Below are 14471 nucleotides of genomic sequence, written 5' to 3'. Positions count from 1 at the left end.
GTCAATTATGTTTTCAGCTGGCTGGAGCAGAGTTCAGTTTTGCATGCAGCACTGCAAAGGGAGGCTCTAGGAAGTGTGCTGGGATCGGGGATTCGGGGCCGTGCAAGCAGGCATCAGTGGAGCTGTTGGCCGAGCGTCTGTCCCGGAGCCTGGGATGCTCCTTTTGCCGAGGAGGGGCAAGGAGATGGTCCTGGAGCACACCTGTCCCCTCTTGCTCTTTGGAAGTCAGGGGCTAGTTCATGCTCTCATTTAGAAATGCAATTTCAAAATTGCTCCATTTTTTGCTATTTGAAGAGTTTGGGTTTCAGGTTGGGGGGAGGGGGGGGCTTGCTCTAAGCTTTTTTTCTATAATACCAAGTTTTATGTATTTTCCACAGTATGTCAGAAAAGTCATAAGCACAAACTGCAGCTGGTGCTTCTACGGGCCGGCGAGGACCAGTGGGAGCAAATGATGTGCTCCCCACACTGCTGTGCTTCTGCTCGGGGACAGTGGCTGTGCTCGCACTTCTGTGCCCTTTGGGGATGAAATTGGTGTAATGATTACACTCGGATTCCTTTATGCTCTAAACCAGACATGAGGTATCAAGAGGGAAAATTTCAGGGTCCTGCCTGTATTGGAAAGGCTTGGGGGGCACCGGGCAGGCAGCGGTTCTGCTCAGAGGTGCCGGGTTAGGGTCTGCAGGACAGGAAGGGCTCCCACCAACCAGCCTTCCAGCTGATCCTCCTGATACCGAAGGAGAAGAAGCTTTTGGGACATAAACCTGCATGTCAAGAGGGGAAAAATGATCGCCAGCTCTCTGGCCACGCTACTTAGGAGGGAGCAAAGGGGTGTTGTGCTGCAGCGGCACGCTCTGCGTGGGGACGCCCTGGTCTTCAGCCCTTCCACGGGCCGGGCAGCTTGGCAGCTTCCCCGAACCAGCATCATCATAAGCCCGATAATAAGCAACGGCCTGGGACTAACAATAGGATTCTTCTTTTTTTTTTTTAATTTTAAAAAAGATGAGATTAACCAGCTGAAGTTAACAAACTCTGGAATTCAACAAACCCTGGAATTCAACAAACCCTGGAATTCAACAAACCCAAATGAATCACCAGGAACAAACACTGCTCTGTGGCTGTCAGCCCTCTGAAGGGCACTCATTGACTCACTTTAAGTTTAAAGAGCAACTTTTGACAAACACTCCGTCAAAAAATTGGCTAATACTTGCTTTGCTCTTAATCCTCCCCGAGCTGTTTCCCCATTGCTAGTCTCTCCCAGAAACCATTATTAAATCTTTCCTGGTTTGCAGCGCTAATTCTGAACAAATGCATCAGGAACAAAACATCAGCTGGGCCTGTGTCTTTGTGTTATTTGCACGCTCCACAGGAAGATCGTTTCGTTTTTTAATGAGACTAATTAAAAAGAAACAAAAAATAATAAATCAATCCCATTAATCTGTAATAAATTGAAGCACTACGGTCCTTCCCAAAGCGTTAGTGACTGCCAGCTCCTAACACGCTGGAATGCAAAATCACTCTTCTCATTATTATTTAAAACATCTCAGCGATGCTCCCGTAATGCCAGCGCTACCTGGGCTTTGCCAGCACGGCCACCAGCCCAGCACCGCTTCCCCGCTCAGCCGTGGCTTGGAGCCCCATGGGAGCAGGGGGATCCCGCTGGAGCTCGGCTCCATCCCCCCCACATCCCTCAGCATCTCACCATATTCTGGTTTCTTGGTTCTTTGCTTTTGCTGCCAGGCTGTACCTGGACTGGATGCAGCCGCTGCGGTCCCTGGGCTGGGAGGTAAGCACCGCTTCCCACCCCGAGTCTCAGCAGGGCTCATCCGAGCAGCCGGGAATGGGTAGACGTGTTCCTAAAATTAACCTGCAAAACCTGATTTGATAGGACACCGACGGCTAAAGCGGAATCAAATTATCGTTTGGAATTACCATGAGATAATTGGCCTCATTTACTATTTTAAGATGAAAAAAAAAGGCTCCCTCTTCCAGACAACTGCAATGGAGAAATATTCAGGCAGAGATGATGTCCCAAAACATATCATTAAAGCTTTAAATAAATGTATGGTGACGTCTTGTGTTAAAAAAGACTTCCTTTGTATTTCAGATAGGAACCAGCCAGGTCATTTTCAAAGTCATTTTTTAATAAACAAAAGACATTCCTCTTGTTTTTCCAGACACGCAACTTAAAATATTTGGAGATGTAAGTATGTAATTTAATTCTTTCACACATTATTGATTTAAAAATCATCTTCCTTAGAGATGCCTCTTACTTGCCAAAAGGTAAATGCCTCTGTCTGCTGCTTTTTGTCTTTTTTACTCTACTTGAAATGCTACAGAACTGACCCAGTCCCACCCTGCAGATCATAATGTTTGTAAAAGGGAGAAAGAGATGAGAACTATCCCTTTCTCACTGTCTCATTAATTACAAGGATTAAACGCCAAGGCAGCTACACAACATTATAAAGAAAATTTAAATATGAATTGGAGGAGCCAAGTTCTGCATTTGCTGTTTCGCTATCAAGATGTGTCTGAGCACATTGCTGCACGGGAACCCCAGCAGCACATCCCGTGGCTCCGGTCCCATTCCCGGTCCAGCTGGTCCGGTCGGGGCTCAGAGCACCAGGTCCAGCTTCTCCCTCTTCTTTCTGCACCAGAGCTCCTCCGTGCCAGGGGTGCCCCTGGTTTGGGGGAACCGGGATGTGATGGGGGACGGGGAGACCACGGTGCGGCGGGGAAAGGGGTTTGCTCCACACATGGAGCTGCTGAATAAAGGCGAGTCCAGTTTGTATCCCTGGTGAGGAGGGAGAAAAACCCACAAGGAGCAAGAGAATCTGGGGGTGCATTAGCACAGGGCTGGAAATAGAGGCAAAGCTGCAGCTTGGACCCTCCCAGGGAAAAATCAGGCTGATCTGCAGCTCTTCTGGAACACAAGTTCATGTCCGAGGTCTCTGCTGTTTCCCTGACCTGGTGACGCAGACAGTGTTGGCTGCCCCTGTGGCTCCGCAGCCGGCGCTCGCTGGGCTGTCCCGGTGTGTCCGTCTGCTCCCTCCCGTCCTCCACGGGGCTTCGGCTGCGAGTGCTGGCCCCCTCCGCTGCCCTCCTCTCGCACGCCCTTTCCACCCTTAACATGATTCGGGAGACGGAGCTGCTGGCTCAGGCTCCAACCCGATGTCAGATGCTCAGCGGTTGTATCCGACCCAAATTTTTGGCAAGGGAGGGCCGCAGATAGAGCACAGATGTGCCGGCCGCTGCTCTCAGGGCTCGGGGGGTGCCTGAGACCCTCATGGGGTTTCATCCCCCCTTTGCCCTTTGCTCTCAGGGGCAAGCGCCAGCTCCTAGCCCGGCTGCCGGACCCAGCCGCCCCTGGCTGGCAGCACACGGTGTGAGTTCCCCTCTTGCCTTCGGAGCAGCGGATCCCCCCTTTTGCCAGCTGCAAAGCATCCAGCAGTGCAGGCAGGGACTGCAGGCAGGGGTGGTGGGCAGGGGTCACTGCCAGCCCCTGGGGTGGGGGGAGGAGCCACGGCCTGGGGGAGGAGCCATGGGCTGGGAGCCCCACCCACCAGGCGTGGTTAGGAAGGGCCAATCAGGGAGCAGTGCTGCCTATAAAAGCGCTGCCAGTGAGCAGCTGGGGAGGGCAGAGGGAGTTGTGGCAGTGGTTCCCAAAGTGTGTCTCCCAGCCTGGGTGCAGCCTCGTGCCCTTGCAGGGGCTGGGGTTTATTTCCCGGGGAAGGCGATACCTCACGCAGGGTGTTTGGTGGGGTCCCCCCTGCCTGAACCCCCCAGGGCTGGGGGTTTTTCACCACCAGGGTTGTGTGAAATCCTTCCCTGGTCTCTGCCGCGCTCGTTTGGTGGGGGAAGCGCTCACTGTTGCTCTGGTCTGTCTCATGCTCTGCCTCAGCTTGTAATTAAAATTGAAATATTTGGGCTAAGTGCTTAAATTAAGAACACATTTTTGTTAGTTAACCATACAGAGAAAAGCCCTGGAGGCCCTGATAGGGCAATTAGTGCCTCTCCACTTGCACTGGAGTTGAATCTTTTGAGAGAGGAAGCCTGTTTGCTCCAGAGGATTTTTTGGTACAAAAATGCAAATATAGGGTATAAAAAGAAGCATTTAGAAACATGCAAAGCGGGAATGAGGTCTGAAGCCTCCTTTGCTGCAGGACAGGGAAGGCAGGAGGTGAGAGGTGCCCCAGGTACAACACCCCCTAGCACTTCCCTGTCCAAGCTGCTGGGCCCTGGCAGCAGCTCCCATCAGCTCGTGGTTTCATTTTCCTCCTCCCGCCTACCTCTCCTGGCTGCTCTTCAAGGCTCATCCCCTTGGTCTCGGCAAGCTCTCAGCCACTCTGGGCTCGAGAGGCCGGGCGGTTCCTATCCTACTTGGCAATTAGCTTTTGCACTGTTAAGCACAAACAAGATGAAACCACCTTCATGGTCCAAGAGACCGGCGGTTGTGTGCTGGGGCCGCTTCTGGGCTGTTTCCTCTAGCGCAGCTTTGCTTTTCCCCCCTCACCTCTCTCACTGTAAGCGTCTCTGAAGCTGGTGTGTGTATTTAGAGCAAAGCCTTGGGTGGCCGTGGCAGGTTCCTACGGTCGGTCCCAACACCAGACCATCATTTCCCAGGATGGCGAGCAAGTCATGAAACCCTTCCCCAGTGCATGGGGTCTGAGAAGGCTCCAGCTGCGCTCCCTGCGCTCTCATCTGAAGTCTGGCTGATGGATGCCAACCCTTGGAGCCTAAAAACACGTCTGCAACAAGCAGAGCTCATGGAGAAAGGTGGTAGTGACCTGCATGCAGCCCAGCATGTGGGCAGGGCTGCCTGTTCTTGCTGCTGCCTGTACATCCCCTGCAGAGCGGGTGACACGGGCTGTTTGTCTTGGATGTGCTGGGGTGGACTGGAAAACAGCATTGACCTCTTAAGCAACACTGGGTTTTTGGCCGTCCGGCTGGTGGCTCAGCTTGCGTTGAGTTTATGAGATCTGATTTCCAAGATAGTAAAAACAAAACAACCCTCTCCAACAGCCAGACTCGCTGGCTGGCGTCGCCTTTGCCAAGGAGGAAGGGAACAGCGAGTCTGTGTTGCTAAAGGTTAAATAACAGCACATCACATTTCTTGTCTGCAAATGGTGCTGGGCTGTGCACGCGCATTCTTTAATCAGTATTTAGTTTGTTGAATTACTTTTATTGGTAGTTAACTGTGTAATGGTCTCAGTGGAACATCTGGTCCATGATTTGAAAAGAATATTCTTCAACCCTTGCTGAGTGCAATTATTTTTGGATACAAGTGGAGGCTTTAGAGCCATTAAGAAGATAAAATGCAGATTGTTTGCAGGGTTTTTTTTAATTTTAATGGCTCTCAAAGAGAGGAACTTTTATTATTTTTTTCTATTGTTAGCAGACAGTGCAGTGGAAACCAAGCAGAAGGGCTGGGAAGAGGCACAGATGTTCCCTTTGCCGTTGGCTGGGCCAGACACCCAAACCCAGGCAGAGGGTTTGAACCTCACTCCAAAGCTGCTGTAACATTTTCCAAATCTTGCAATAGCTCATCTGCCCACCAGTTTCTTAGTAAAACCACTGAGGGTTGGTGTGGGACTCCCGATGTAATGATTTAAAAGCGTGTCAGTGGATGGGACTAGGACTGTTTACAAAACAGAGAAAATGAAGGGCTTTGTGCTTTCTTCCATTGATGGGAAAATCACAGATGGATCCCAAACCTCCGACTCCCAGCCCAGTACCAGTTCATCCAGACCACAAAAGAAAATAGCCAGTCTCTGTTTTTTGGGCATGGTAGGCTGTGATAGCAACTGGGACACCTTTATCCTCAAGAGTATATATTCTCAAAACAAAAAAAAGCATTAATTTATCAGTAGATAATAAGTTATCTCATGAATTAAATGTAGTTTGTACATTATACCCCTCCATGAAGGAGGCTGGCTGACTCCTCTTTGTCTGTAAGAACAGTGTTTTAAATTATTTAGCGGAAACTATACGATCTTTGCTGCTGTTTGCTATTACAATTGCGCATCTTGTCCCAGTGAAAACCGCAGGCAGACAGGCTGTAAAATTACGGCTCTTTTTTAGTAGGAAGATAAAGTGAAGCTGTTAAACCAGGTAAGGATGGATGCTTTTAGTTTATCCTGGGGACATATTGTTATAGGTGAGATCATGGATTTGAGAAAGACCTGGGATGGCATTGGAAGTGCCAAGGGATCAGTCATGGGATGAAGGAGAGACTTTGGCTTTGTGTGTTTTCAGGTGAAAAGGGCACTGCAGAGGGAGGTGGAGGAAGATGATGGAGGAGATGGCAGCTCCCCGACCCTTCCCTAAAATCTTAAGAAGAAAAAGGGTGAAAACCAGCCACAACCTCAGGGTTGTGCGGGCACTTTGCTTGTGGCTGGTTCATTGGTGAGGGCATCTCTGCCAAGGCAATGGTTGTGTCAGAGCAGGGTGGGAGTAAGGGCAGGAGATCCTGGAGCCCTGAACCTCCAGAATGCTTCAGACCTCATCTGTGGTTGCATGCAGAGGCAGGCTGGGGAGCAGAGCTGGGTCCCCCAAAATTCAGTCTGAAGTCAACCGTGCACTCATTTGAGTTGGGGCTTAGTAACAAGTTGCAAAAGGAAAGCCTATGCCAAAATATTATTATGGTTATTGTTATTGTTATTATATTTATTATTTATTATTATTATGTAGTGTTTCATTTGAGCACCTCTGTATACCTTGATTTTTTGGAAATGCCCTCATGTTTCAAAGCTGCAAGGGAAAGAAAAGGAAAGGGAGCGAACTTCTCAATCACAAACTGTTTTTCAGTATTGGTTGTTTTACCGACGGGAGTGGGGAAAGCCCTTTCAGCTTCAATCTGCAATTAAAATTGGGAATTAAAAAGCACCAGTAAATTGGGATGGTCAAAAGCAAACTGCACCAGCAATCTGTTGCTTCCCGCTAGGTAAGGATGCTGTGGGTGTGTGTATAAGCACAATGTCAGCTGCTGGGGAACATCCTTCCTCTTCCCAGGCAGCCTTTGTGGCACCATATCCCTGCTCAGCTTTTCTTGAGCTTTTTTTTTCCTTTTTTTGTGTTTGTATTTATTTTTCCCCCTCCTGACTGTATTAAGGTCATCTTAACCTTGGCTCGGCAGCTGGCCGCCGGGAATGGGCTGTTTGGCAATAACTCTTCTGGGGGAGCTCTCTTTGTGGACATAGTATTCGGTAATAAAAGTAACGATTTTGGAACAGAGCGCTCGTGTAGGGAGCTACGCCACAAGAATTTATTAAACAGCTTATTCTGCAATAAATGCAGCATAAATTAAAAAAAAAATAAATCAGAACAAATGGAGGAGCTGGGAAGGACCTCAAGAGGACAACTGCTCCGTTTCTAACGATGCCAGAATAGATGTGTCTGCTGGATCTGGGCGATCAACGTCCAGATTGATTGCCTGCCGACTCCTCCGGCTTTCTTGCCATCAAAACAGCTTGAACTATTTCGGCCTTAACTGCTCGTCAGCTTTGCTTCCTGTTTTCTCACTTCATTGGAAGTCAACAGTAATGTTGAGATTTTTTTTTTTTTACCAGTAGCATGTAAAATAAGGAGAATCAGTGAATCTCTTGCACTAACAGAAAATTAGCGCCCTGCCAAAGAGCCGCTGAGCCTGCGTGTGTTTGCCTGGGAGGAGCCGGTGTCAGTCCTCAGCACAGTCGTGTGTTCGGATCAAATTAAGATGCAATTATGGCACTGGGACTTCTTGTAGGTTCAAATGTCTCTGTATAAGATGCCTCTAGCATTTTAAACATGGGTTCTTGAGCCAGAACGATGATCTTTGACTTCATCTGCCCTCTAGTACTGCTTTAGGGGTCAGTTACAGCTGGTTCATCCCTGAACTGGGGGGATGCAGAAAACTCGCTGTCTTGCTGGAGACCCAGCAATAAGATATTTGTTGAAGCAAGAAAACAATCAGGATAGTTTTAACAAGGCTCAGAAGGAGGAGTCTCTTATCAGCAGAAAATTCAGCTGTTATTCAATTTATTCCTTCCTTGACTTCCTTATTAACCCTTAGTCACCACCAACGGGTGAGCACCAGGGCAGGGAATACCGTGTAGAGCAGAAAGCGAGTTGCTGTCTGAAGGGAAAAGGTTGATCTGGAGAACAGGGTGAATATAGAAGTACCTGGACTGCTTACAACTGCACTGGTTTTTCAGGCACATCACCAAATTAGCAGGTTTTCCTGGTAGCCACTGAGAAAAGCACTTGAACAAAGCTGTTGACTGAAGCGGGTTGAAGTGCACAAAAAAGGACCAGGACGGGTGTTGGGGGCAGCTTACGAAAGGAGACAGGGGACAGGCTGGTAACCTCAGCCAGGTGAGCAGGGGTGAGCTGCCATCTCTGCACCTAGTAGGCACGTTCTGGTGGTTAATCCTTGATTCCTACATGGCATATTTTGCTGGGATTTAGGGCAATATTAATCACTTTCAGCTATGCCTGTTTCTGCTTCTGTTTCTGCACAGTGTCCCAGCAGTGTGAAGTTTTGGGTGCTGCAATGAAAGCCTGGATAACCGGGGTGCAGCCAGGGTCTCTGGACAGGGCCCGAGAAGGTCACTTTTCTCCTCTCCTAGGACCTCCAAGAGTGGAAGACATCTTTGACCTTGTTTCTCTCCATCTTTTCAAGCCTCTGTGGTCCGTGGGAAAGGGCACAGATAGACTTCTCCACCCAAGCACAGTGTGCTCAGTGGGGAGAGCCTTGGAGAGAGAGGTGATGCCAATTTTAGTACAAGTTCCTGCAATAGAAATAGGTCTTCCCGAGCGCACGCTTAAATCTTAGTAAATTATATCTCAGGTTAAACTATTTATTAAAGTGCCACAGGGGAATTTCAGGCTAGCTATGTACATCATCATAGGAGATAGGGTGAAAATTACAGTAATTTGGAAAGAACATGGATTGGAATCTTGGGGCCCGTGGTGAAAGTCAATGCACAATGAATTATTCCACTTAACAATTCATGTTCACACATGGATTCAGCTGGAGCCAAAGTATTTCTACAGCATCACATTTCTCCAATGAGCCACTGGGCGTAACACAAGAGTTCTTGCGGGGGGTTTGTGCTTGCTCTTGGGTTTTTCATTTCTGCCTTTGTTGCTCATCCGGAGGCAAATGCCTATGAAATGAACTTGTTCATCTGCTGGGTGCAATAACCACAGAGAGGGAGTATTTCTTCCTGCCCTTGGTAGTTAGTCTTCTGTGATGGTGGGAAGCAAAAGGCTGTGGAGCCCTTGTCGTTTGTATCCTGGCTGGTGGAACTGCAGAGCCACGTTGATGTGTGGGGATGTCTAATCTTTATGTAAAAAATGGTCAGGGAAACTGTTTAATTGGCAGTGAGAGAAGCCCCAGCTGTTCCTGCAAACTGCTTAAATTGTCTCTTTGCTTGCTGCTGCTCCAGATGTTCCTCTGGGTCTGGCTGTCACCCTAGAGCAGTCTCTGAAGGCCAGAGAGCGATGGGCAGAGCATCACTGCTGGGAGAGGGACAGTCTGGGCTCAGAGGGGTGGGGGACCTCCCCTCTACGTGGGTGCTGGTCTCACAACAAGGTTACCTCCCCATGCTCTCTCCTGTGCTCCAGATTTGCCCAAGAAAGTGGGATCCTTTGGCTCCTCTTTCCCTTACACCATCTCTCTGCTCCTATGAGAGGTGTTTTAGGTCACATATGAAAACTGCCTTCAAATTTGGATGCTTGCTCGGCGGAGCTGGCTGGAGTTTAGCATGGTTTCTGTAGCATGCGGTGGGGTGGAGGTCGGCGAAACTTCATCAGCTCAATGCATGCTCCTCCTGGCCTGAGTGTGAAAGCATTTCTTATTGCATTTATTATTGCACTCCTCCAGCGTGCAGGGCTGAGGTCCTCGGCTCAGCTGATTTTCTGTCTCTCAGCACCAACAGCTACAGCTCTGGAGGGAGATTTAGCAAGATATAAAGAAGTCTGCCACACTCAGGAAGATTTTTCTCCTTTCCTCAGTCTTGCATTTAATTTAAAATAAGTAATTATTAATGCCAGGGTCTCTTCAGTCTATGAACAAATGAGATACTGGGAAAGAAGGAGCTATGAGACCACTGAATGCCCATTTTGTCCATCTCTGCCGCTAATATGCACACAGAGGCATTTGCAAGCACTAAGAGTTTTAGAGAAAGATTTGAACTGTATGTAATTTAATAAACATCCATTATAACCAACAGAATCATGTGGATTAAGTGGTGGAAAGTCTTGAATTTGGCCTTATCCGTTCTGTTTTGCAGTGGAGCATTCAGTCATTGTGTTTTAAGTCATGTGCTGGGGATGCCATCCTGCGTGGGACATTTTAGCACAGTGAGGAGGTTTCTGTTGATGTGATTTTTTTTTTTTTGTGGGAATTGCAGTTGTAGGAGGCCTGTGTTGTCTGTGCAATAGCTTTGGCTCTGCTGGACTTGATCTCTGAGGACACGGAAAGGTTTATTTTTTATTTTTGGGTGGGTTCAGAGGTTGATCTGTACCTGCCTCATGGGAATTGCAGCTTGGGGCCTCCTGCCGTACAGGTGTGAGTTGATGTTGTTGACATGGGTGAGTTGTGGCTCCTGGGCTGGCGTCATCCTCAGCATCACCTGCGCCCAGGGTTGGTGTCCGTCTGGTCTCTGCATGGACCTGCTCCTGCAAGTGCTCCCGTCTCAGTCCAGTGAAGGTACCAGCTGGCTGTAAGCATTTTAAAGAGCTGAGCTTGGCTGCAGAGCTAACCTGGCTTGTTTCGTCAAAAATAAGTTATAGAGGAAACTAGCTGATGTGCAAAGATGTGATGAATAGTTGGAAGTAATAACCTTTCCTAGCAGAGCTGGGAGGTACAAGAGGTGTTAATTCTCCTCCACCCTGGCACTGCGTTGCATTGGTTGGACAGGGCCTCTCATGGTTTCCAAATCAAAATATTCAGTACTTTTTCACTGAACAAAACATGAACATTTAGTCCACGCTCCCAAAGTGAGATCAAAATAGCAATTTTTCCCCTTGGCCATGGTGTGGGTTCCCTGTAGGCTCCGACTCTCACACTCTGAAAGCTATTAAAAACATCTGCGAACCAAATGGCTCAAAGAACAGCAAGAGAAAAGACTCAATTTTAGTGGTGGTTAAAGTCTTTTTTTCCTTTTCCAAATTACCTATCTTTCTTCCCAGCCCTCAGCTCACACTGGGGCTGATGGGTGGTTTTGGGCGTGTTGCAGCAGGTAGCTTGGCGAGGAAAGCCTGTGCGCGTCTTTGCTCTATTTGTTGCATGGGGCCTCCACAGGAAAAATACTAAGGGTCTGTTGATAGAAAAAGGTTGAAAATTACTGAATATTTACACAGCACTCAATTGCTGTCCGTCTTCCCCACCATTTTATTTCAATGCAAAGAGCAAATAACTGTGTGCAGTGATTGCAGCTATTGCTGAATTACGTAGTTATTCATGACATGCAGATTACAGGGCAGTAATTATAGCTGAGGTTGCTGTCATTTTACTAGATCCCTAAGTACCAAGATCTCATAAGCGCTGGGGTTTTTTGCTCATATGGCAATGTTTAGCTTTAGCTGGAGACACAGCTAAGTAGGGAGCTTTCAAAATGCATCTTAACTGCCAGGGAATCACAAGTGCAAAACCTCCTTGAAAATAAGGTGACAACTGAATCTTTCTTTGTCTGGACTGAGCTTCTCCCGTTATATTCTGGATGTTATTCTGAGAGCTGGCACAGGCTCCGAGGGGCATTAGCAATGCAATAATAGCACTGGGTTTGGCCACAGCCACTTTGTAGTTTAGGAGCCCTTTGGTATTTGGGTGATGGTGGAGAAGAAGGACTGAAGATGGCTGGAGTGCAGGCTGGGGAATTAATTCATTTTTGCTCACCACGGGATTTCACATCAGCAGGTTATCTTTTCTTATTAAAGAGAGAAAAGCTACAGCGCAGAAAGACACATTAAAAAAATAACTCTATTTGCATATCCAAGGGGAATTTGGGCCTGAGACTTGGCATGGCTGGCCAGGGGACAGCTACTCAGGCAGCGGGGAAGGGAGCTGGCTGGTTGGGAGGCTTAGCTGTAAAGATTCCGTGGTACAGATAATTTCCTCGCTCAGCATCTGGGAGGGCACGGGTAAGCCCTGGTGTAAGGTTGGCTCCGGCCCCTCGTGAGGGGACAGGAGCCTGCAGTGAGCACACGGGCCACGCGTGGGAGAGGTGGTCACCACGCGTTTCTCTACCAGCATCTTTTTAGCACCTGAGCGCGTGTGGGTGGGTATGGATTCTGCCTGGGGGAGCACTGCCGGAGTGGATTTCTAATTATAGTTAATTGCAGGGTTGATACTCTCTGGATTTGGTCTGATACAAGTCAAACGATTTTCCGTTGTTCAGCACTTCACAGACACGTACCCAGAGGCACTGAGATGGATGTGTTTTCTGAAGGCATCCAGCTGGGCAAACACACGCTCTTCCCTTTCCTTCCTGTGCATGGACCTCGGTGGAGCAAAACACCCTGCCACAGCCTCGCTCTGTGGTCTTGGGCGATGTTAACACTGTATTTTATTAAATAGTGTAGAGGTCCCTAGACGAGGTGAAATGGTTTGGTTTAGTTAAGCTGAGGGCTCCTGGGAGGAGCAGGGTGGCTTGGCCACGCTGAGCCCTGGGCTCCTGTGGTCGGACCTTTTCCGTCCCCAAAAGCACAGCACCTTTCTCTGCACAGCCTTGCAGCTGGTGCTGCTGACAGCACTTCGCACAAACACTTAGGAAAGCTCTATCACAGATACACCTTCTGAAAAATGGCAGTCAGAATATCTTAACTGTGTTCCCTGCAGTGGGACTTTGTGTATTAATTGCTGAAATATTCACACAGTGCTTTTAAAGTCAAATATTGCATATGTTCTAAATTTTATCCAAAGTAATTAAATTCGTACTTTAAAGCCCATTTTTAATGTCCCCTAATGGGGACGTTAAAAGTGTATTTCATGTAGTTGATATAGTTGTAACACTGTGCTGTCAAAGATCCCAAGCGATAGAAGGGGAACTTGTTAGCCCGGGTAGTGCATACACAAGGAGATGGGCAGATCTCAAACACAGAATGGATCAAAGTTAAACAAAGGTTTAAGAAGAAAAGCAGCAGCTTCTTGAAAGGAATAAGGTGAGTTTGATTCCAAATGTAATTTTTTTTTTTTTTTTTTACTTTGGCTTTCACACAAGCCAGGATCCAGAATGATGGTTTCATACCCTTTAGGATGTTTCAAACAAGCAGTATTATTCTCTAGGAAAAAAAGGTCCCCTCTCTCCCAGGCACCCTCTGCAAATTGAATCCACAGTCCTGAAAACCTGGAACTGATGCCAAGCATTTTAATCTTACCAAAAGTAAACAATGAGCATAAATTTACAGAAAAATTGACTTTTAAAATTATTTCAATGTTGACATTGTAAGTGATACTGTAAGTGTATTATGTGGCTTTGGGCCCGCTCAATGCTTTTTAGATGGATGCTGCTGTTACAACAGATGCTGGTCATGTTTCTTTTCAGATGTTTGTGGGAAATTACATGGAGAAAAAGCTCTGCTTTAGGAAAAGCCCAAAGGAGAACGCAATGAAAGGAAGGAGCAGGTTCTCCAGGCACTGCTGAGTCTGGAGGTCTTCTGGGAGTCTTCCTGGCAGGACACATGTCAGCAGGGCTGGAGGGTTGGGAGGATGCTCTCCATGATTGCCAGGGCCTCCAGAGGTAAGCACATGGTCCCAGACGGGTGGCATTTGCTGGCACTGATGGTCCCCAATGTTTGCTCACTGACTTTTCTTCTTGCTATTCTCTTCCTCAGCTCGTTGTCCACATGGGAGAAAGATCTGGGAAGGAAAATGGGAGTAAAACTTGTTTGTGAGGGCAGGGACTGAATTAAAGAGCAGCCTTCACGGGAGAAGGGCCCTGGCAGCGAGAACGGCTGGAGCGAGGGTGGCCCTTGCCTGTGGGTGAAGGCTGGTGTGTCGCTCATTGCAAATAGCTCTAAGTTATCAAGCCTCTGGCCCTGTTCAGTTATTGGATGAAACATTTCGGCTTGTGGTGGAGAGCAGCTCATATGAGATGTTTTAATGGCTGCTTCTGATCTTAAAACCAATGAGTCTCTGAATTGCTATCCAAACCGAGAAAAACATCCTTGTAGCTACACTGGCATTTACTGCATAAAGATATACCGAAGTATATCCAAGCACAGAGTCTGCATTATCAGACCTTTGGAGATTACTTTTATCTTCTTCCCTCTATTAAATATAGCTCAGCTCTGCTGCCTTGCACATGAATAAAATTTGCTGGCTATTACTTCTAGAAATCATCCATTAAGTATTTTTAAAATGCTGTTCAGCCACGTGTTTGCCCCTGTGTTTGCGCTAGATGGGATCGCTGTTGCGTAATCCCCAGTGTTCCCTGTGCACGATGATTATTTTTTGGCTCATTTATGTAGGAAGTAACCTTCACTGCTTC

The sequence above is a fragment of the Ciconia boyciana genome, chromosome 16 (assembly GCF_034638445.1).
Source record: "Ciconia boyciana chromosome 16, ASM3463844v1, whole genome shotgun sequence".
In the NCBI taxonomy this organism is placed as follows: domain Eukaryota; kingdom Metazoa; phylum Chordata; class Aves; order Ciconiiformes; family Ciconiidae; genus Ciconia; species Ciconia boyciana.
The sequence above is the reverse complement of the archived record's forward strand: the minus strand, read 5'-3'. Positions refer to the sequence as shown.